This window comes from Rhincodon typus, chromosome 10 (genome assembly GCF_021869965.1).
Source record: "Rhincodon typus isolate 14 chromosome 10, sRhiTyp1.1, whole genome shotgun sequence".
Taxonomy (NCBI): Eukaryota; Metazoa; Chordata; class Chondrichthyes; order Orectolobiformes; family Rhincodontidae; genus Rhincodon; species Rhincodon typus.
Window position 1 is genome coordinate 68,099,172 of NC_063341.1, and position 24,633 is coordinate 68,123,804.

At 41.3% G+C, this 24,633-nt stretch overlaps 1 protein-coding gene and 1 long non-coding RNA gene across 2 annotated transcripts in view; one reads left to right on the forward strand and one right to left on the reverse strand.

Annotated features, from left to right (window-relative positions):
* The window catches only part of LOC125484197, a 33,280-nt gene extending 29,907 nt beyond the window's left edge, over positions 1-3,373 (forward strand). Inside the window, exon 3 of the long non-coding RNA XR_007263038.1 lies at positions 3,227-3,373. This is a non-coding gene — a long non-coding RNA (uncharacterized LOC125484197). The remainder of the gene's footprint in view (positions 1-3,226) is intronic.
* Positions 1-24,633, reverse strand: part of LOC109929888 (volume-regulated anion channel subunit LRRC8D-like) — a 148,953-nt gene that overhangs the window by 111,296 nt on the left and 13,024 nt on the right. The gene's annotated exons all lie outside the window — the stretch shown is intronic.

Sequence of the window (24,633 nt, forward strand, 5' to 3'; positions counted from 1 at the left end):
AATTAACTCACTGGATGTGGCTTCACAAGTATTCCCATTCTCAAAGATATGGCAGCCCATAAAGTGCAAAATACAATGCTTAAGCAGTCATAACAATCTTCAGCCAGGATGGCCACTCATGCTCCTAATCTCAATAAACTGGGTCAATATTGCAAAGATTTGAAATCAAGGCATGTACAGAGTATGCATCACAAAGCCCCAGTAAAATTGAGGTCAATGCAAATCAGGTAGAAAACCCTACATTGGTTAGAGTAACATCTAGCGCAAAAGGAAGATACTTATGGTTGTTGGAGGATAATCATTTCAGCCACAGTGCATCACTGCAGGAGTTTCTCAGGGCCATGTTCCAAGCTCAACCAGCTTCAGCTGTTTCAACAATCTTTCCTCCATTATAAAAAAGGTGGAAGTAGAGTCCATAATTGATTGTTGCACAATGTTCAGTTCCATCACAATTTTCAGTATCAATCCATGCTATCAAGACCCTGAAGGTTATGTCAGTCCAGTTTAGTTTCTAATCAACTGTAAAAATGTAGTTGGAAGAGCATGTCAGAGGCTGGGAATCCTGCAGTGAATAATTACCTCCTGATGTCCCAAAGCTGGCCACAGTCCGCAAGACACAAGTCAGGAGCATGATGAAATAATCCCACTTGTCTGGATAAATTCTGCTCCAACACTCAGGAAGCACGGCACCATCCAGGTCAAAGTAGCCAGTGTGCCCTATGAACACTTACATCCTCTGCTAGAGACAGACATTCTCCAAGGCTCCATGGACAGCACCTTCCAAACCCATGACCACTTCCATCTAGAAGGGCAAGGGCAGCAGATAGATGGGAACACCACCAACTGCAAGATCGCCTGCAAACCACTCACTTAACTGACTTGGAAATATACATTCCTTCCGTGTCACTGGGTCAAAATCCTCAAATTCTGTCCTTGCCACTGTGGTTGTACCTACACCAAATGAACTGCAATAGTTTGAAATGGTAGCTCACCACCACTGAGGGCAACAAGGATGAGAAACAAATGTAACCTGTCAATGATACTCATATCAAATGAAATATGAATATTTTTCTAAGAAGTAAATTTCCGTATCTGCAAAACAAGCAGAGAGAAAAAAAGTAAGTCATTGTAGGAAATCTAAAAGGTTTGTCTAAAAATTTGTGTATTTAGGGTTCCAATTAACCAATAGTCCACAATTTAGGCACTCCTGATCTATATTTTGGGCAACTTTGCATCAATATGGGCCTACAATATATTCAAACATTATGTTTTGGGCCTGATATGTGTCAACAAAGTCTTATTTCCAGTCATTTTTTTTTAACATTTACAAATGCTGGCATTAACATTTCCAATAACACTGGCACGTGTCACACCTATAGCCTCCCACCTGTGGAGCCTTGTATTCCCTCCACTTCATAAGGATTCTTATGCTCCCACCAATTCCAACTTTAAAATTGCTGTAGGATTCACTAATTACAGAGATTCAATAAATGCTAAATAGTAATGAAAGAATTAAGTTCTTTGAAATGAGGATTGAATTTTGTCTGCATTTCAGTCCTATTATTCCTTTGGCTTCAATCTGCATTTGATTTGAAGACTTCTCTGAGGGGGATGGGTTTTAGGCCTTGCTGGATATGGAGGTAGGAGGGTGCTAAAAAATAGAACTGCCAGCCAGCATGTTGGTTCCCTTGCTCTGTCCTTCCAATAGCAAAGTTGAAGAAGGGAGGCAGGCAGCATCCTTGACAGGATAGCCAAATGGGATTTTCCCTCTTGGTCTCCAGGTGGTGGGAAACAACACAACTGAGTTTGGTTGCAGAGCAGGGTTGGGGTATGGTTTTAGTGAAAGTGGTTAATGGTAATAGTGTAAAACAGGCTGATGGTTATTCGCCCCTATTGTGTTTTCAATGAGGTTAGTGATAATGGATGGGCAGTAAAGTGAGAGCTTGGAATGACTGACAGGATCCATCAAAAGACTCAGCCTGATTAAGGGTTTCAGGTAGTTGGGTGCAGTGTATGAAAGTAAGGGGTGGAACGAGGTCAGAATAGAAAGGAAAGGGCAAGGCTGAAAAAAGGGATGTGGAGGTAAAACTAGGGGCAAATTTAAAAGCAATGAGATGAGAGAATTTTGGGATTGAGGGGTGAAGGAAGGAGGGGAAGAAGGTTACTGTAAGTAAATCCTGCAATCTTAGACTTCTAGTGAAATAACTCCACAGAGGATGGTATCCTGTCACCAAGTCACGCTTTAATTACACATGCATAGTACATGACACTGACCAAGCTAGCACAGAGCTGGCTTCTAGAGTGAACAGAAACTCTGACACTCCTGTTTATATCTGTCAGCAGGACTCCCTGATTGGACCAGGTTAACAGCCCCAATCAGGAAACTCATATTCTGTGAGGCCCACTAGGCTGACCTCATTCTAATCACTACACCTATGACAGAAGGTGACCATTCAGCCCTTAAGGCCCGTGTTATGTTTGAAGCAATTATCCAGTTTTTTCATCCCCCCCACCTTAAAATATTGCTTAAAAAGAAACATTGAATTGAAGCTTTGTCTTCCATTCATTAGGACTGAAATGCAAAGAAAATCAATTTTAGAGGGAAACAATTTATCCAGCATGAGAAGAATATGCTGATGGGTTGGACTGTGGTTGGCATGGAGTTACAGCAGGAACTGTTACCTGTTAATCTTAGTTAGGAGATTTATCTTTCCTCAGTGCTGTTGGTGTTCTGATTATCAAATTACCTTTTGAATGTTTGCAACATGGGTGTAATGGGCTGAACACGTTTCTTTTATGCTGTAACTTTACAGATACAAATAAATGAATGTTGAGTTAGCCCTTTTGCAGGATTCAAAAGGGTTAACCTGGTCAAATTTGTTGTTAGAAAACAGTTCTAATATCTTCAGCTGGTGTAGAATAGATGGACAGAATGACCTCCTTTAATGTAAAGGCTCCAACAATTCAGTGAGCTAAATTTATAAATCTAAGTGTACCAGGGGAAGCCAGACTGAACCTTTTAGCTGGGAGATAAATTTTCAAAATAGTTATCTACAAATAGCTATTTGAATTAAAGTGTCAATAAGTTGATTGAGATTTCTTTCTGAAAAAGGTGGCATTGGGGATATACTAACAACTGTTTATGAAGAGAGTTTAAAGGGAGGCCTCTGGGTTTAATTGCTTTCATTAAGTTCTAAAAATTTTTATGATCTCACCACTGTTCTAGGTTGGATCTCAAGCAACAACAAGACAGAATACAGGAAAGAGGTTGAGTACTTAACGGCGTGGTGTAAAAACAATAATCTTTCCAGCAACATCCTTGAAACAAAAGTGCTGCTCATTGACTTCAGGAAACAGAGTGGAGAGCACGCCTCTGTCTGTATCAATGGTGCTGAGGTGGAGATGGTTGAGAGCATCAAGTTCCTGGCAGTGATGATTGCCAACAATCTGTTCTGGTCCACCCATGTTGACACTATGGTCAAGAAAGCACAGCAACGCTTCTACTTCCTCAGGGGGCTAAGAAAATTTTTATCAAAGGCATCCTATCTGGATGCATCACAGTGTTGTATGGCAACTGCTCTTCCCAAGACCGCAAGAAACTATAAAGAGTTGTGAACATAGCCCAGCCCATCACACAAACCAACATCGTATTCATTGACTCCATCTATACTCCCCGCTGCCTTGGGAAACCAATCAACATAATCAAAGACCCCTCCGACCCCGGTAATACTGTCTTCCACCCTCTTCAGTTGGACAGAAGATGTAAAAAGTTTGGAAACACATACGAACACATTCAAGAACAGCTTCTTCTCTTGGGGTTGGTTGGCTCACTGAGGTGGTTTGTTGTTTTGCATTTTGTTCTGCTGTTTTCTGTGCTTGTGGGTTGTTGATGAATGGTTTGTAACTCATGCCGCGTAGTAATACCTGCAAAACAACAAACCAGCTTGGCGAGCCAATCAACCTCAAAACCCACAACCCGAGCTACAGATCTACTCCAAAATCTTAGAGCTTCTTCTCTGCTGTTAGACTTTTGAAAGGATTCTTTTAATGCTAATATTGATCCCGCTGTAGCTTGCCAGCATCTGTAACATTGTATCCTGCACTCTGTTCTATTACCCAAATGTACTTTGTATGGAATGATCTGCCTGTAAATCACGTAAAACAACACTTTTCACTGTATCTCAGTACACATTACAGTAATAAATCAAATCAAAAGTGTAATTACAAAAGGGTTAATTAGGGCTATGTTTCTAGGGTTCAAAAAGTATGGGGTGATATTCCAATACTTAATATCAACTCACCACCAAACCCAATGATTATAAATTGGGTAGTATTTAGGAATCTGAGACTAGCTAATCATTTACAGGGGTCAACCAAATCTGACTTCATTCAGGATGGAGCAAACATTGGTTTCATCTAAGTGAAGTGGTCAAAGTCATCACGAAGCTAATTTGTAAGCCAGCCTGGGACTTTGGACCGTCGTCTCGTTTTGACCAGTGGATTACATAGAACAAATTTGAACTGTAATTTTAGCTGCATTCATAAATAAAAAGGACACAACAAGTACTGTTGGAGAAAAGGCTTGAATTCAGAATTCAGCAGTAAACAAAAAGTAACAATTAGAAGGGATGTTAAAAAGAAATAATTTCAGAGAGAGCAGAATGAATTACTTTCTCCCAAAGAAACAAACCACAGCAATGAAAGCACCAAAGTCCAGTAACTGCACTGACTGAAAAAGTTAGTGTACCCTAGATCTTAGGCACACAGTTAAAAGTTGAAATCCACTTCAGGAGTTAAACATTGCCTGGTGGGAGCAGTTCATTCACACTGCTGTCATGGAATCAGATGTCAAGTAGAAATCCTACTTGTCTCTCCAGTTGGACAATAAAATCCTCTTGGTACTTTATGAACCTAGAGTTATCCTGAGTCTGTCATAACCTTAGGGCTTTGCCACCATGAAGTATTTCTGAAGAGTACTTACTGTTGCAGGAAACATAGAATCCCAACAGTGGGGAAGCAGGCCATTCAGTTCACACTAATCCTCTAAAGAGCATCCCACCAACCCCATCCTAACCATGCATTTCCCATGGTTAATCCACTTAACCTACACATCCTTGGATGCTATGGGCAATTTAGCAAGGCCAATCCACCTAACCTATGCTTCTTTGGGCTATGGGAGGAAACCAGAGCACCCAGAGGGATCCCATGCAGACACAGGGAGAATATGCAATCACCACATAGACAGTCGCCCAAGGCTGGAATTGAACCCAGGTCCCTGGTGCTACAAAGCAACAGTGCTAACCACTGAGCCACTGTACTGCCCACAAATGGCAGCTAATTTGTACTAGTGCGCACTAAAGCATTGTAATAACAGCCATATAATTGGTTGTTAGCTATGTTGCTCGAGAAGTAAATATTGGTCAGGAAACCTATTGAATTCACTTCACACATCAAAAGATAGGAGAGCTGAAACATTAGATGTTAGATGTACAAGGGGATGATCACTTTTAATGGGAAATACCATACTATGAAACAAAAGACTATTGTAGGCATTACGTGTGTAACCAGGTTGGATATTAGATTCCTTCCTGAAGATAAGGAAACAATATTTGTGTAAAGACTTTTTCCATGTTGGAAGAAAGTAACATAAAGGGTATGTGGGATGTACAAAGTAAAAAAGTAGATTTTGAATCTATATGTATCTTATTTACTGAAACAATACACAGTTAATATTCCCAGAAACAAAAAGCAAATAGCTGGTGTTTTAAGGAATTTCCTGGATGGACCAGTTAATGTGATCTAAATGGCCTTCTTTAGTTCAGGGACGCCTTGTGGACAGAGGTGCAGATTTCAGCCCCTAGCCTTCATAGACAATGGTTTGCAATAGTGGATTAATCCAGTGTCAAACTCGCAGAAAGCACTTTTAAAAAATTTGCTCATGGGATGTCACTGTCACTGGCAGACTGGCATTTATTGCCCATCCCTAACTGCCCTGAAATGGTGGTGGTGAGCTGCCTTCTTGACCTATTGGAGTCCATTGCAGTGGGGGGAGGGGGGTGGGGTGGGAGACAAGGGAGTCAGATGCATAGAAACAGAAAATAGGAGCTGATATAGGCCATTCAGCCTTTCAAGTCTCTGCCATTCATAGAGAGTCAGCGTCACACAAATGGAAACAGATCCTTTGACCAACCAGTCCATGCCGACCATAATCTCAAACTAAGCTCATCCCAACTGCCTGCACTTGGCTAATATCCCTCCAAACCTTCCTTATTTATGTACTTATCCAGATGTCTTTTAAACTTTGTAACTGTATCCACATCCATGACTTCCTCTGTAAGTTAATTCCACACGTGAACGGTGTAAAAAAATTGCTCCTTGTGTCTTTTTAAATCTTTCTCCTCTCACCATAAAACTATGCTCCCTAGTCTCAAAATCCCCCACCCTAGGGAAAAGACACCTGCCATTCATCTTATCTATTCACCTCATGATTTTAAACACCTCTATAAGGTCACCTCTCAACCTCTTACACACCAGTGAACAAAGTCCCAGCTTATCCAGCCACTCCTTATAACTTAAACCTTCTATACCTAGCAACATCCTGGTAAATCTCTTCTGAACCATCTCCAGCTTAATAATATCCTTCCTATATTAATTATGATCACGGCTGATTATCCAACTGAGTACCCTGTTTCCACATTCTCCCTGCACCCTTTAAACCTTCTGGCCCCAAGAACTATATGTCACTTCTTAAAGACATTCAATGTTTTGGCCTCAACTGCATAGTGGTAGAGAATTCCACAGGCTCACTACTTATAGTGGAAGAAATTTCTCCTCCTTCATCCTAAATGCATAATTACAAAATGTAATAAAGATAGACAATTAGTATGTTATAGACAATACAAGAGTATATAATCTGAAAGAGTAAACAAAATATGTACATGATGGAAAACAGATGGAAGACAGTTACATTTTTAACCAGTTAATCCAATGATTGGTGATGGCGATTTTATAATTGGTACTGTTAACAGGATAGTTTTGAATAGTGGCTTTCAGCATTAACTTAGGTTGCATATTGGCTGTAACATATTAGTTGTATGTATGCACATACACAGTAGGAAATAGGGTCTGTTTCATGTCAAGATCAGAATTTCAGATCTCTTTATTTTGACCTCCTTAGAGGAGGTGATAACCTTATTATAATACATCACTGGACTGTTAATGCCAGGGTAGATGGTGGAATTTGAATTCAATAAAAGCATTTGGAATTAAGAGTCGAATGATGACCACAAATCCATTGTTAATTGTCAGGGAAAAAAACCCATCTGGTTTACTTATGTCCTTTAGGGAAGGAAACTGCCATCCTTACCTGGTCTGGACCTCATGTGACTCTAGACCCACAGCAATGTGGTTGATTCTTAACTGTTCTCTGCATAACTAGAAATGGGCAATAAATGCTGACCTAGCCAGCAGCACCCTCATCCTGTGAATGAATCAAAAAATACATCTGGGTTTACCAGTAGATTTCAGCATCTGGAGACAGTTCGATTATTGACGAGTCATTCTGATACATATACAGATTCAGACTCTATTAGATACCAATACAACATTCTCTTTACAGATCCAGCAAAGCCTTCACACTGGCCTGTCCTTAAAATAGGTTCCCTGTGTTTGCCTTCCTCTCTGCAACTCCACTCCCCCCACTGATTCACTTTCTACCCATCCTCCCCTTCCTCTTCATATGGGAGGGGGCAAGATGAAGTCAGGAATTTAACATAGTGGCAACAACAGAAATATGGCTTAAATATGATGAGGACTGGGTGTTCATCACTCTAACATGGTCAGAAAAGATAGGGAAAGGGAGGTAGATATAGCAACACTGATTGGGTAAGACATTGTTATGTCAGAAAGGGGCTACAGTTGAGAGATCATGGAGAGAATCCATTTGGTTAGAATGGAGAAACAAAGTAAGATGATATTCTTGGGGGCATTCACAATGCAGTGTTTGATTACAGAAACATGAAAAATATTGTTCTGTATTTGATCACATGAGGTTGGTAACTGATCTTTGCTCACTGTGTTTTTTAAAAATTCATTCACAGGATGAGGACATCACTGGCTAAGCAACCATTTATTGCCCATCCCCAGTTGTTAAGAGTTAACCATACTGCTGTGTGCCTGGAGTCGCATGTAGGTCAGACTAGGTAAGGATTGCAGTCTCCCTCCCTAAAGGGGAAGGACCAGATGGGATTTTCCTGACAGTCAACAATGGATTCACGGTCATCATTAGACTCTTAATTCCAGATATTTATTGAATTCAAATTCCACCATCCACCATGGTAAGATTCGAACCCAAGTCCCCAGAACATTACCTGGGTTTCTCCATTGCCTCCCCTTGATGGATTAAGCCTGCACGTGGATTCAGGGAAAAGTAAACTGTACAAAGATCCAGAAGCCAGAGATGTAAGCATGAGTAGACATTTTAAAGCATTGAATGAAACATGTTACATACAACCTGGTGCCATTCTGCATGCAAAGCAGAGATAAAAATACATGAGATAGTAAGAACTGCTGATGCTGGAGTCAGAGATAACACAGTGTGGAGTTGGGGGAACACAGCAGGCCAGGCAGCATCAGAGGAGCAGGAAAGTTGACGTTACGGTTTGGGACCTTTCTTCAGAAAATACGCAATATAGTTGGACAATGAGGCATGGTAGAGTGTGACAGTGCAACAAATTTGCAGATTTATAGAGTGAGATATTGGGGGACTTTAAATTAGCAAAAGAGTGGTTGGAATAACAGTTAAGCAAAGGGAAAAACTGGGGAGGAGGAATTTCTTCTGAGGGTTGAGTGACTTTGAAACTCCTTGTCACAGAGAGTTTTGGGGGCAGAGTCCCTGTGTACATTTAAGGCTGAGATAGATTTTTGATCAGGAGGGGAAATAAGGGTTTAGGGCAAACATGGGAAAGTGGACTGAGAAATGTCTGATCAACTATGTTCCTATTGAATTGCAAAGCAGGCTCAAGGGGTTGAATGGCCTACTCCTGTTCATATTTCTCATGGACTTAGGACAACATGTACAGAACGGTGGGTGATCTTTAATGAGATGTTTCAGGTACAGGCTAGGCACATTCCAGAAGGGACAGTCAAGGTAACTGAAGTTTTGATTGAGAATATTTTGAAGGAAAAGAATGTGCATGATCCATTTCAAATGAATTTTTCAAGAACCACAAAGATGTAACAATTAGGAACAAATGCAATTCCTATTTTTAAAATGCCATATTTAGCATAGTGAACGGTAACTTGATTCAAAACAAATTCACCCTGTCTCAAACTAGTCCTGAAATGTAATTTTGTGTGAATACCAGTACTAATCCCAAAGCCAATAGTAAAGAACTGTTCATGAGGAACAGAATAATAAATAGGTTACTTACAGCTTTTTGTCTTTCGTGAATGTTGCCAAAATTTGCAAGACCTTTCTGAAAACTTCAAAAACTATACTAAAACTCCAAGTTGTACATCCAGAGAATTATGTCTGAAGTTAAAGATTAAAATCATAGCAAACCAATTTTTTAACCTTAATAGGAGCAAGAAAGGTTTGATTATAAGCATTGAAAATGCGCATGTGGTTCATTTGCTAAGGACAAAGGCAAATTTAGAATATTTTCCTTCATTTGTTTTTTTAGGCTGAGTGCATTTATGGTTAGGCCAGTATTTATTGCCCATCCTTAATGGGGTGGCACGGTGGCGCAGTGGTTAGCACTGCTGCCTCACAGCGCCAGGAACCTGGGTTTGGTTCCACCCTCAAGTGACTATCTGTGTGGAGTTTGCACATCCTCTCCATGTCTGTGTGGGTTTCCTCTGGGTGCTCCGGTTTCCTCCTAAAGATGTGCAGGTTAGGTGGACTGGCCATGCCAAATTGCCCCATAGTGTTCAGGGGTGTGTAGGTTAGGTGGGTTAGCCATGGGAAATGTTGGTTTCCAGGGCAAGGAGGGGGGTGGGGGGATGGGTCTGGATGGGATGCTCTTTGGAGGGCCACTGTGGATTTGTTGGGCTGAATGGCCGGTTTCTACACTGTAAGGATTCTGTGATCCTAACTGCCCTGGTGAAGATGGCAGTGAGCTTTGAACCATTGCAGTCTGTGTGTTACAGGCCACTTCTGTACTGTTCAAATGGAAGTTCCAGGATTTTGACCCAATGACCAATGAAGGAAAGGTAACAGAACAAGGAACAGTACAGCACAGGGAGTCCCTTCAGCCCATTAAGACAGCGCTGACATATGATGCCTTTCGCCTCAGCAGTCCATATCCCTCTATTCCCTGCCGATTCATATATCATTAAGTTCTGTCTTCGATGTATCAGCCTCAACCACGTCCCCTTGCAGCACATTCCAGGCACCTACCACCTTCCTAAAAAAAACTTGCCTCATCTCCTTTAAACTTACCCTCTTTTACCTTAAGGTTATTTCCCCTAGTAATTAACATTTCTAACCTGAGAGAAAGACACCAACTATCCATCTCTCTCATCATTTTGTAAACTTCTATTAGGTTGCCCCTCATCCTTCAGTGTCCAAGTTTGTCCAATCTCTCCTCGAATACCCTCCAAACCAGGCAACTGCTTCTGTACCCTCTCAAGCCTCCACATCCTTCTTGTAGAGTGGCGAACAGAACTATACACAATATACCAAATGTGGCCTAAGTAAAGTTCTATATGGCCACAAACACAACTTACCAGTTTTTATTCTCTATGACCTGTTTGATGAAGACAAGCATGCCATATGCCTTTTTGACTACCTTATCCACTTGTGTTGCCACTTTCAGGGAACTGTGGACCTGTACACCTAGATCCCTCTGTTGATGCTACTAGGAGTTCTGTCATTTACTGTATACTTCCCTCCTGCATTAGATCTCCCAAAATGCATCATCTCGCTTTTGTCCAGATTAAATTCCATCTGCCATTTTCCTGCTTATCTATACATTGCTATATCCTCTAGCAATCCTCCTCATTATCCGCAGCTCCCCTGATCTTTGTGTCGTCTGCAAACTTTCTAATCAGCCACCTCCTCCAATCATTTATTTATTGCAAATAACAGGAGTTCCAGCACTGATCTCTGTGAAACACTACTGGTCACAGACCTTCAGTTAAAAAAGAACACTCTTCCACCACTCTTCCATGACTAAGCCATTTCTTTATTTGACTTATTAGCTCACCGTGGATCCCTTCTGACTTCACTTTTGTATTTACCTGCCATGAGGAAACTTGTCAAAGGCCTTGCTAAGGCCCATATAAACAACATCTACCACCCTGCCCTCAATCATCTTTGTTACTTCCTCAAAATACTCAAGTTTAAGACCTGACCTTCTCTGCACAAAGCCATGCTGCCTATTACTAATAATTTCATATTTTTCTCCAAATGAGAGTAAATCCTATACATAAGAATCTTTTCCAATGATTTCCCTCCAGCTGACTTAAGGCTCACTAGCCTGTAATTTCCCCAGATTATCCCTGTTGCCCTACTTAAACAAAGGGGGAACATTGGCTATTCTCCAATCCTCTGGGATCTCATCTATGACTAAAATGGATACAAAGATCTCATACAAGGCCCTCACAATTTTGTACCTTGCTTCCCTCAGTATTCTGGGATAGATCCCATCAGGCCCTGGGGATTTTTCTACTGTTAAAGGATTTTCAATGCTTTTTAAACACATCGAACACCTCCCTTTCTATATTGACATGTCCTAGAATATCAACATACCCCTCCTGAGACTCACTATCCACCATGTGCTTCTCCTTTATGAATACCTCCCCACTTCCTCCAGCTCGATGCATAAATGCCCTCCTTTGTCCTTGTGTGGACTTATTCTTTCCCTAGCTACCATTTTGCTCCTTATATATGTATTAAATGCCTTGGGATCTTCCTTAATCCTGTTTACAAAGACATTTCATGGCCACTTTCAGCCCTCCTAATTCCTTGTTTGAGTTCTTTCCTGCTATCTTTGTATCTTTCAAGGGCTCTGTCTTATGTTTCCTAATCCTTACGTCTGTCACCTTTGCTTTTTGATCCAGCTCTCAATTTCTCTTGTTCCCAAATCTTGTCAATCCTATCCTTCATTTGCTATGGAACGTGCTGGTCCTGAACTCTAATTCTTTCAAAGATTCCCATATGCTAGTTGTGAATTTACCCTCAAACAGCTGCCCCAAATCTACATTCCCCAGTTCCTGCCTAATATTGTGGTAGTTAGCCTTCCCCCAATTTAATACTTTCACCTAAGGACTACTGTTATCTTTATCCATAAGTAGCTTAAAACTTACAGAATTATGGTCACTGTTCCTTAAATGATCCCCCACTGAAACTTCAATCACTTGACTGGGCTCATTCCCCAATACCAGGTCCAGTATGTTTCCTTCCCTAGTTGGACTATTGCAGATTGTTTCAAAAACCATCCTGGACACACCTAACAAATTCTTCCCTGTAAGTCCCTGGTACTCCAGGAGTCCCAGTCAATATAGGTGAAATTAAAATCTCTGCTCCTATGATGCTGCTTGGCCTGCTGTGTTCATCCAGCCCTGCACCTTGTTGTCTCGGATTCTCCAGCATCTGCAGTTCCTACTATCTCTGATTCAAATTTCACCACAATAACTGTTGTTTTTACATTTTTCCATAGTCTATCCATATATCTGTTCCTCTATCTCCTGCTGGCTGCTGGGAGGCCTGTAGTACAATCCCATCAAAGTGACTGCACCCTTCCTATTCCTGAGCTCTATCCATAAAGCCTTGCTGGATGAGCCCTCTAATATGTGCTTTCTCAGTACATCTGTGATATTTTCCCTTATCACTACTGTGGCAGTTTATCCCATATACGAACCAAACTCTGAGAAAAAGTTGTCCCTCTGGTCCTTTTCAAATCTTTCTCCTCTCATCTTAAAAATATGCCCCCTAGTTTGAACTTCCCTACCCTAGGGAAAAGAACTTTATTCACCTAATCCATGCCCCTCATGATTTTATAAACCTCTATAAGATAATCCTCAACCTCCTACACTCCAGTGAAAAAGTCCCAACTTAATCTTATAACTCAAGTCCTCCAATCCTGGTAATATTCTTGTAAATCTTTTCTGCACCCTCTCCAATTTAATAATATCGTTCCTAAAGCAGGGCGACCAGAACTGTACACAGTACACCAGAAGAGGCCTCACCAACGTCCTGTACAATCTCAACGTGACATCCCAACTCCTATACCAAATAGTCTGAGCAATGAAAGCAAACATGCCAAATGCCTTCTTAACCACCCTGTCCACCTGTGATGCAACTTTCAAAGAAATATGTACCTACACCCCTAGGTTTCTGTTTGACAACACTCTCCAGGAGTTTACCATTAACTGTATAAGTCCAGCCCTTGTTTGTTTTTAGCTAAATTTATCTCCATCTGCCATTCCTTGGCCAATTCATCAAGATCACTTTGTAAGCTTAGTTAATCTTCTTCACTATTCACTATACCACCAAGTTTGGTGTCATCTGCAAACTTACTCACCATGCTCCTTAAATTCTCATCCAACTTGTTTATATAAAATGACAAATAACAGTGGACTCAGCACTGATCCCTGCAGAACACTGCTGGTCACAGGCCTCCAGTCTGAAAAACAACTCTCCGTCACCACCACACTCAAATCTCTTACCGTCAAGCCAATTTTGTATCCAATTGGTAAGATCTTCCTGAATCTCATGTGATCTAACTTTACTAACCAGTCTACCATATGAAATAGGGGAAATGAAATAGAAAATCAAGAAACTCAGGTTTGGTTGCATCTGTGGATATAAAGTTAAAGTCCAATATGATCCTTCCAAACTGAGTACATAGTATTAGAAACCAAGAGGACAGATATTACAGTTTGAAGTTTTAACTAAAGTTCAGTCTGAATTCTGTACTGAAAGCTGAAGAGTTCAAATCTCTTGTCTCTTATCCTAACCTTCTACCAAAAATCACCCCATTCACACCAGTTTGCCTTAAGGCATGATACTTACACTCATTTCGCTAGAAGGTCCTGTCTGAGATCTGCCAGGCAACTGGTCAGTTTGCATCATCAAGGGGACTGGTTACTGCCTTTATTTTATTCAATCACAGGGAATGAGGGCATTGCTGGCTAGGCCAGCTTTTATTGCCCATCCCTAATTACCTAGAGTCAACCACATTGCTGTAGGTCTGGAGTCACATATAGGCCAGACCAGATAAGGATGGCAGTTTCCTTCCCTAAAGGACATTAGTGAACCAGATAGGTTTCCTCCTGACAATTGACAATGGATTCATGGTCGCCATTAGATTCTTAATTCCAGATATTTTTGTTGAATTCAAATTCCACCATCTGCCGTGGCGGGATTTGAACCCAGGACCCCAGAACATTACCTAGGTCTCTGGATTAACAGTCCAGTGATAATACCACTAGGCCATTGCCTCCCCTACTGTCAGGGCTATACTACTGAAGCTATGGAACTGGAGTAAGAGATGGTTTTTGGGAATGGTGGGGGGTTGGTGGGGTGGAAAGAAGGATCAGCTTTCAGGGTTTCTTTAAGGACCGGTTGACAGATCCTGGCTCGGGGAAATGGTTAGAAGGGCAGCAAAACAAGGGGAGGTAGGGGAATGTCCTCCAAGGAAGGAAACCACCCTCATTCAGGAGACTTCTTTCCCTTGGCCTGCCACTAACTAAACAATCCAAGCTGCTGGTCAGGACACATCATATGGACCTCGCTAGCAACTGGTGGTACAATTCAATATTAAATTTACCACAAACATTTCAACTGGCCTATCAGTGAGTGGGTCACCTGGTCCAATTTTCTACTGCTGCAGGTGGTAACATTGCAGTAGGAAGCATGGGTGGGTACAGAGCTCCTGGCATTTTATTCCTCTCCATAAAACCACCATTAGGGGGTGGAAAAATCCATCTTCTGGACTCTGTACCCAAGGGCCTGCCAGTAGTGGGATGAAGATATGACAACATTGGTTGAAGTCACTAAATCAACTTTCACATCTTGCCCACCTCACTGCTCCATTTAACACTCACTCCCTATTAATTGAGCTGTCACTAATGTGATAAATCATCCATGAATTACTAAGGGTGTTAATTTGACTGGGCTTGAATGGTATCAAGGAGAAAAAACTCACTAGATTTCATTATAAACTAGTTATAAACAAACGTCCTCTATCAAGAGAGAAAATGGAGTAAATGCTACTTTTAAAAACTATCCCCTTTAACCTAAGCAATTCATTCACAACATGGATAGACAGTTTTACAGATCTAACATGGTGGGAAATAGACAAAACACAAATTGTATAGATCAACACCATAGAATCCCTATAGTGTGGAAGCAGGCCATGTGACCCCTCAAGTCCACACTGAATCTCTGAAGAGCATCCCACTCAGACCCACCCCATCCCTGTACTTTCCCCTGGCTAAGCCACCTAGCCTGCACACTATGGGCAATTTCCCACGGCCAACCCAAGTATCTTTGAAACCCACACAGACAGTTGCCCAAGGGTGGAATTGAACCCAGGTACCCAGGCAGTAGGACTAACCACTGAGCCACCATACTGCCCAACCCACAATGAAGGAACAAGTTCACTCCACTCTTTTGCATTATTCTTAGAAACTGCAAACAGAAAAAAAAGCTGTTGCTAGGCCATTTAACCCAAAGACACCTGGTTGACATCAAATCCAGTTTCCCCACCATTCTACTTTTAATTAAAGTTGTAAAGTAAACCTGGGTGCATTCTCTGCAACAGCTGTGTCGAAACTGCCATTTTTCCCTAGTTTATATGAAAAGATATAATCATTACTCAACATCCCCACACAAATCAGGGGTGAATTTGCTACCTCCAAAGCATAGAGAAGCCAGGAGAAAGGCAAAGATATATGTCAAAGACAGACCTTGACAATGAAGCTTGCGTTTATAAATTTGATTTCCTGAGAAAATGAAAGACAGATTTTTTTCCAACTAAATTGTTTATGCAGCCTTAACAGTATTGTCAGAAGAAAGTCTAGAACAGGCCCAAACAACTGATCAACTTAGAAATAGAAGACAGGATAGAGGTGTGAGCAACACAAATACAAAGTTAACCAGAGCTTTTTCACTGCAGGGTTTCAAAACAAAAGCTCAAGTGTATCATGGAAGGCAATCTCCCTGTCACCATGGGAACAATGAATGCAAGGTTGAGAGATTGTTAGTGCAACAGTTGATGCATATTTTCAGGAATGAAAGAGGGTTTTCACAATACAAAAGGCCATTTTCTTATACAACTTTGTTCGGATTGCCAATAACTCATAATTAAGGTCGATATTCATCACATATCTACAAGTGACTGATCTATGCTATATTATAGAAGCTTCATGATTGAACACAAGACAGAATACTGGAATGATGATTTTGATATACCATCACAGCATTGTTGCTTGAGCTACTCTGTTAAAATAATGTGATAATCTGGCTCGCTACAAGTGGGAATAGCCACTGAATGTCCCGAACCCAATCATTCAAGAGTTGCTAATCAAGTTTTTCTGTGCATTTAAGTATTAGATTTGTCAGTTTGGCCTCTTGACTCATCTTTTAAAGTAATGGAGAATCAGTGAATTGTCTGACAAATTCTCCAGTGGTTCACTTAGTTGTGGCAGCATTTAACTGTTTTGTGAAGAACAGTTGGTCCCAGTTTTGATAATTAGTTTGTGATTATTGCCACTCAAGATCAACAATGCAAAAAATTACTCTGGACAACCCTGGATTAAGACAACCAGAATGGGTTCCTTCCATGCTGCAAGAACTCTAGTAATCTGCTTACTACCTACAACACCATCTACTTCTAACTGATGAATCAGCACACATCTGGCAAGAGTTGTGGGCCGAAGGGGAACTGAATACTTTTAATATGATGGATTTAAACGTACATCATTGTGGTTACTGAGTACCTCATTGATTATTTGGATGACCAGCCAGATTGGACCTGCAGCATGTGGTAAGGAAAATCCCGGCTCCCAGCCTGTCCTTTCCCTCTCACATGTCCAAGCACATCATTCTCTCTTTTTCTTACTTCATTTTCTTCACTTAACTTTTGCATTAAATTAACCTTTTCTCCTTTTTGCAGCTGCGGTGAGGACAGAGGTTACTAAGAACTGTTGAGCAGTGGATCTGGTCCATTCCTCTCACCCACAGTGTTCGCAGCTTGAGCAACTGTTCCAGTGCCACTGAATTGGGGGTTTGTCCATTTCCTCAGATGTTTTGGCGGCGTCTGAAACAGCAGTGGAGCGAACGGTCTCTTGGTCCTCAGGAATTAATTCGGATGGTCCCTCGGCTCTCGGAAGTTGAAAAGGGCCCCAGTCTTCCAGAGTTGGCACAGTCTCCTGGCTATGGCAGTGGCTGGAGTATCGGCAGCGATGAGGTGGCTTTTGACAGAGACAATATTCTGGTTCTGGTCAGGAGCAGTGAGGGCTGCTTCAGCATGCTTCCTCCTTGGTATTACAGCCTCAGGGACAGCTTTGGTAGCTGTGGAACATAGCAGCATCGGAAATCAAGAAGCCGTAGATGAAACAAAAAATGAAATTTGTCCTACTGGGGGAGGTGATGGCCCAGTGGTATTGTCGCTGGACTGTTGACTCAGATAATGTTCTGGGGATTCAGGTTTGAATCCTGCCACAGCAGATGATGGAATTTGAACTCAATAAGTATCTGGAATTAAGAGTCTAATGATGACCATGAATCCATTGTCGTTTGTTGGGGGAAAAAACCCATCTGGTTTACTCAATGTCCTTTAGGGAAGGAAACTGCCATCCTTACCTGGTCTGGCCTACATGTGACTCCAGACCCACGGCAATGTGGTTGACTCTGAACTGCCCTCTGGGCAATTAGGGATGGGCAATAAATGCTGCCTAGCCAGCAATGCCCTCAATGAATAAAGAAAAAAAATTAGTCTGGATTAAGACAATCAGAATGAGTTCCTTCCACGCTGCAAGAACTCTAGTAATCTGCTTACTACCTACTGCACCATCTACTTCTAACTGATGATTTATTTCTTTTTATCATTTATGTAATTAAAAATGGCACCAGCTTATGGCAACCTGTACATATTTTACTGTATTTTCATAAATACTTGTAACAATAAATTAATATTAAAAGCTCCAACTCTTTCCACCAAATAGCAGACCAGAAATCTCCCCTAGTCTTATTGCCAACTATTGATGTTGGTGAGAAAGGTTTGCAGGCTAACTTGTTTGTCCACATCAGGAACACATCGTCTTTGGTTATCAAGTCCCATGCCGGGATTTGAACCTGGTACTTCTGACTCCAAGGCAATTATACAGCCTACTGCATCAAAACTTCTTCACTCACGTAGCAAGAAATTAAATTAGAGAGACAAAGGTGAACCAGCAGCCGAGAACTAAAGATCCTTTGAATACTGCAGGAGTAGCAAAACTGTAATCAATCCCCAGTTTCTTAAATGATCCTGCGTATCTCTCCATCGTCAAGTGGAAGGCCAGATCTGGTTCAGTATGGAATTCAGATGATTGCAACAGTGTTCTTCACAATGATGAGAAAATTCAACGAAAGTGGCAGCTTAACCAAACAAGAGCCAAGAACTAGTGGATCTTGACAGGGTTTTGAGGAACTAGACAAGTCAACAAATGAGTTTCAAGATAATTAAAAATATACCAGGGAGATAAATAGTCTGAAGATCTTTTCCTGCCTGAAACTTGTTAGTAATACCTGCTTGCATTCAAACAGGACAGCTGGAGTGAGGGGAGAATAACTCACAAAAGAAGGTTCCATCAACCTTCCCCCCACTAAGTAACAGAGGACTTCAGGATGCAAATCCAAGAGATTAGCCTGCACTAACTGTTCCAAGGTCTTGAATTCAGACCCCACCACAGGGCAAAGAGACAAAATTGCATTCGATAAACTTGATAATTCCTGAACAATGATCATACAAATCATCCAGATTTTTCCTTTAAAAAATCTCTGGTTAAAGAATTCAGAGCCACTTTTCTTTCCTGAGGAGACCTGTAAATATGAGTCCCATGCAATGTGGGGGAATTTTAGTGCACCCAGGGTAACTAGATACAGGTAATCAATGCTGCTGTTTATGAAAATTCCCAAAAACACTAAGGATCTGCTTCCATTACATGTACCAGTAACTGTTCTGCCACAGTGACAGATATTCCACATGTTTGCACTTGGAAATCACAAATTCTACATCTTTAATATTCCTAGGATTACACTCTGAATGGCGACTACGAAACCATCAATTGTCTTTATAAACAAACAAAAGTTTAGGCTAATAATCCAGGGCCTTATAGATTCAAATCCCATCATAGCAGATCAGGGAGATCTCAATTTAACAAATCTGGAATTAAAGGCTAGTCTAATGGCAGCTTTAAGTTATTGTTAATTGTCATAAAAACCCATCTGGTTCACCAATGTCCTTTAGGAAAGGAAACCTGCTGTCCTTACTTAGCGCAGCGTAAAGGTAACTCCAGACACATGGCAATGTGGTTGATATTTAACTGCCCTCTGAAACAGCCCAGAGAGCCACGGAGCTGAAGGACAATTAGGAATGAATGACAAACAATGGCCTTGCCAGTGATACTTGCAAACCATGAAAGAATTTTTCAAGAAATGAATATTTGAAGTCTTTTTGTGTGAAAGGTTTTGACAGAAAAGCAAAGTCGGCTACAGGTAGGGCACCTAGCAACATAGATTAATTCAGTAAGACAACTTTATTTACATCTGGAAAGAAAAATTGTTACCTGAAGTATTCCTCAGAAGATCTTGTCATACTCTGTAGTTTCAAACAAAATACACTACCGATCATCTGGAAAAATGAGTGGAACAAGTGAGAGTGGAAGATGGAGTCTGGCTGGTATCATACTTCTGATTGGTCAGCCTGATGTGTTTGTAATAGATCAATATATAATATTCTTGCTGCTAATTGGTTGACTGTGCTGAATGAATAAAATATGTTTTCTGAGTGAGGGTAGGCAGATTCCACTGATTCTAGAATTGCATCATTGAATGTAGTGCTTATTGAGTGTGTATTTCACAATGGCTGGCTAAACCCATCCACCAGTTTTGTTGTGACTCTATTGTATAGTTTGCAGCCTGCTTCTCCCATACCATGGGTCTGCCATTGCGTGCTACTCTGTAATTTCTGGTTTATTTTGACATGGCTTCTCATATTTGTCGATATTGAAGGATGGAGTAAAGCTTCTTAGAGAAATTTTATTTCTGTTGACTTGCGTATGCATTGTAGTCTGTGTGAGGCGATACAAGGGACATACAAGATTGTCAGGTTGTTCCAGCATTTTGACACAGCAACAATAAAAGCATAATGATACCATTTCATGTCAGGATGCAGTGTGTGACTCGAAGGGGAATTGGCAGGTGGTGGTGGTCTTCCCATAAGCCTGGCACTTTACTTTCTCTAGATGGTAGAAGTCACCAGTTATTTTCCATCTATCAACCTAGTCCTGAGCCACATCCATATCTTACTGCGTGTGAATATGGTCAATTTCATCATGTGGGGAGGTGCCAATACAACTGAACATGGTGCAGTCATCAGTGAACATCCCCACTCCTGACCTGATGACAAATGTCAGGAATGAAGCAGCTGAAAGTGGTCAGACTGAAGATGAGATGTTTGTACACTTCAAAGAAAAACTGAGATTTTTAAAAATTTGCTCATGGACAGTGGGCAGCGCTGACTGGTCAGTATTTATTGCCCATCTCTAATTGCCCTTGAGACTGTGGTAGTGAACCGTGACTGAATAGTTTGCTAGGCCATTTCAGAGGGCAGTTGGAACTCAACCACATTGCTTGAGGGTCTGGAGTCACATGTAAGCCACTCCAGGCGATGATGGTAGATTTCCTTATAACTGTGCAACAACCATGATCTTTACAAAAATAGAACAAAAGAACAAAGAACAAAGAAAAGAACAAAGAAAATTACAGCACAGGAACAGGCCCTTCAGCTCTCCAAGCCTGCACCAACATGCTGCCCGTCACAACTAAAACCCCCTAACCTTCCGGGGACCGTATCCCTCTATTCCCATCCTATTCATGTATTTTTAAAAGTCACTATAGTATCTGCTTACAATACCTCCCCCGGCAGCGAGTTCCAGGCACCCATCACCCTCTGAGTAAAACACTTGCCTCGTACATCTCCTTTAAACCTTGTCCCTCGCACCTTAAACCCATGGCCCCTAGTAACTGACTCTTCCACCCTGGGAAAAAGCTTCTGACTGTCCACTCTGTCCATGCCCTTCATAATCTTGTAGACCTCTATCAGGTCCCCCCTCAACCTCCGTCGTTCTAGTGAGAACAACCCAAGTTTCTCCAACCTCTCCTCATAGCTAATGCCCTCTATACCAGGCAACATCCTGGTAAATCTGTTCTGTACCCTCTCCAAAGCCACCACATCCTTCTGGTAGTGTGAGAACCAGAATTGAACACAATATTCCAAATGCGGCCTAACAAAGGTTCTTTAAAGCTGCAACATTACCTGCCAATTTTTAAACTCAATTCCCCTGGCCGATGAAGGCGAGCATGCCGTATGCCTTGTTGTCTACCTTTTCCACCTGCGTTGCCACTTTCAGTGACCTGTGTACCTGTACACGCAGATCCCTCTGCCTATCAGTACTCTTAAGGGTTCTGCTATTTACTGTATATTTTCCATCTGGATTTAACCTTCCAAAATGCATTACCTCACATTTTTCCGGATTAAACTCCATCTCCCGTCTCTCTCTGCCCAAGTCTATCCTTTGACGGTCCCCATCGCTATCCACAATTCCACCAACCATTGTGTCATCGGCAAACTTACTAATCAAGCCAGTTACATTCTCCAAAACATTTATATATATTACAAACAGCAAAGATCCCAACACTGATCCCTGAGGAACGCCACTAGTCACAGCCCTTCATTCAGAAATAATAGTGCACCCGTTCTATATAAATGAGGAGTGCATGGGATTCTAAATAGTTTCATGTCTAGGTACAAGGCAATACTCCTTCATCTATCCTAATATCAGTACTGCAGGGTTTCTGGTTGTCATGATTAATATCATGCAAATTTGCAAAGGCTACAAACCTTAATTTTTAAGAGTCCTTAGACTTCTAGGTTTCTTTCAGTTTCATCACTAGCTATTACATGCCCGTTTGTGGATTATTTGTGTGGTGTCCAAATTTCCTCCCCATCTGCAAGTCAAAAGAACAGACTAGAACAAAGTCGATTCAAAATCAATAGTCTTCATCAAGTGTACTTTAAGGGCCATGGAATGCTCTACTTGACCATATGATTGAAGCAGAATCCATAATAGCCTTAAGAGGGGAAGTGGATAAATATTTGAAAAGTAGTAATTAAACTGGCAATGAAAGAGAAGCAGTTGGCACATGCACCGAGTGAATGTTTCAGCTCTGTGTCTATGCTATTGATCCACTTAATAAACCCGCAGCAAATGTGTTTCAATCTTTAATAATCCACAAAAATAAAAGCATAATGCTGTGGATGCAGGATGGGGAGCCATACCAGGCTCAAAATATTAACTCTGTTTTTCTCTCTCCACAGGCTGCTGCCAGACCTGCTGAGTTTCTCCAGCACTTTCTGTTATAATACAACAGAGCTGGCAACACATACAGTGTATCCTCACCTCTAATACGGGCCACTGATAAGGAAAGTTTAATCAAAAACAGGACAAAACTGCTCAGTCAGAAGGTTAGAGAGAGGGAAATCAAAAGTGTTATACTTATACAAAGACAATAGTCGATGTAATAGTCAATAGAGTCAAGAGATTATAGTTTTCAGAAGGGAACCGTACAAATATTTGAAGTCTAAGAATTGGGGAATGCATGCTGGATTGAGACTAACTGGATGTCTCTTCAAAAGCTGCAGCTTAGATTTGTTGAGGTAAAAGGTCCTTGTTTGTACTATTCAATGATTCAATGACCATAAGACCGTAAGATATAGGAGCAGAATTAGGCCATTTGGCTCAACCAACATCATTGAAATGTTTAATCCCATTCTGCTGCCTTCTCCCTGTAACCCTTGGTTCACTTACTAATTAAGAACCTATCTCTGTCTTAAATACACTCAATGACTTTGCCTCCATGGCCTTCTGAGGAAATGAGTTGCACAGATTAATCATCCTCAGGCGAAGAAATTCCTCGTCATCTCAGTTCTAAACGGTCATTCCTTCACTCTGAGGCTGTGCCCTCAGGTCCTAGTCTCTTCTACTAGTGGAAACACCTTCTCCATGTCCAGTCTATCCAGGTCTTTCAGTATTCTGTAAATTTCAATCAGAACCCCTCCCTTCTAAACTCCATTGAGTACAGTCAATACAGTGTGGAGCTGGAGGAACACAGCAGGTCAGGCAGCTTCAGAGGAGCAGGAAAGTCGATGTTTTGGGTTTACACCCTCCATCAGGTCTGGGGAGGGGGAAGGGAGCTCAGAGATAAATGCAAGCTCTTCATTCCCTGGATCATTCTTGTAATCCTGGTCTGGACCCCCTCCAGCACCAGCACATCCCTCCTTAGATATGGGGCCCAAAACTGCACATAATATTTCAAACGGAGTCTGACCAGACCCATATATGGCTGCAGCAGGACATCTCTGTTCTTGATCAGTTATACTTGTCTAATATCTTAAATCTAACGATTCCATTGAGGTATAAAAGCAATCACAATTAAACCCTTGATAAATACATCATGTGTCTACCTTTCCATGTACAGAACCTAAAACAATGTTCATCAATCTTCTGAAGTTAATGCTGTTATTATTACAAGGTTTATAAAATTGTTATGTTTTGAAAGTGTGTCACTAATTTAAGGTAAAATGAAGGGGGTCATATGCCATTCTGAAGTCCATTTGACAACAGCCCTGGACGATGGGGCATTAAAGATTAAAGGAAGGCCTAGATTGTTTGTTCGGTGGATGGAGACAATGGTAGCAGTATTTATATCTGCAGAGGCAACTCTTCAGTCCCAGGAAGGTGTTGAGAATGTCAGATTGTGAACAGTATGCTTTAAACTGTTCTTTTCATTCCAAGATAAAATAATTAGACTCTAAAGAATACCTGATCTGCACTTTTATTTGGATAGAAGGCCCATGTGATTCATGTTGTCATAGAGATGGGCCATGAGAGAAGAAGAGTTTCTAAGATATCCCTAAAACTTACAATCATGTTGGTTGGCTGGGATAGGAGAGAGGGAGCAGCTGGAGATTGGAAGTCTCAATGGTTCACTATCTATCAATATAGGTGAGATCCTACGATCAGAATGAAAAGATCCTCTCATGGTAATTTAAAACAAGTCTGGAAGATTTAATGACTAAAAGTAAAATACGTCAGATTCTGGAAATCTGAAGAGAAAACTGGTGAAAAACTCAGCAGGTCTGGCAGCATCTGTGGAGAAAGAAACAAAGAACATAGAACACTACAGCACAGTACAGGCCCTTCGGCCCATGATGTTGTGCCAACTTATTATCCTACTCTAAGATCAAACTACCCTGCATACCCTACATTTTACTGTCATCCATATGCCAAGAGTCGCTTGAATGTCCCTAATGTATCTGACTCCACTACCACTGCTGGCAGCACATTCCACGTACCCAC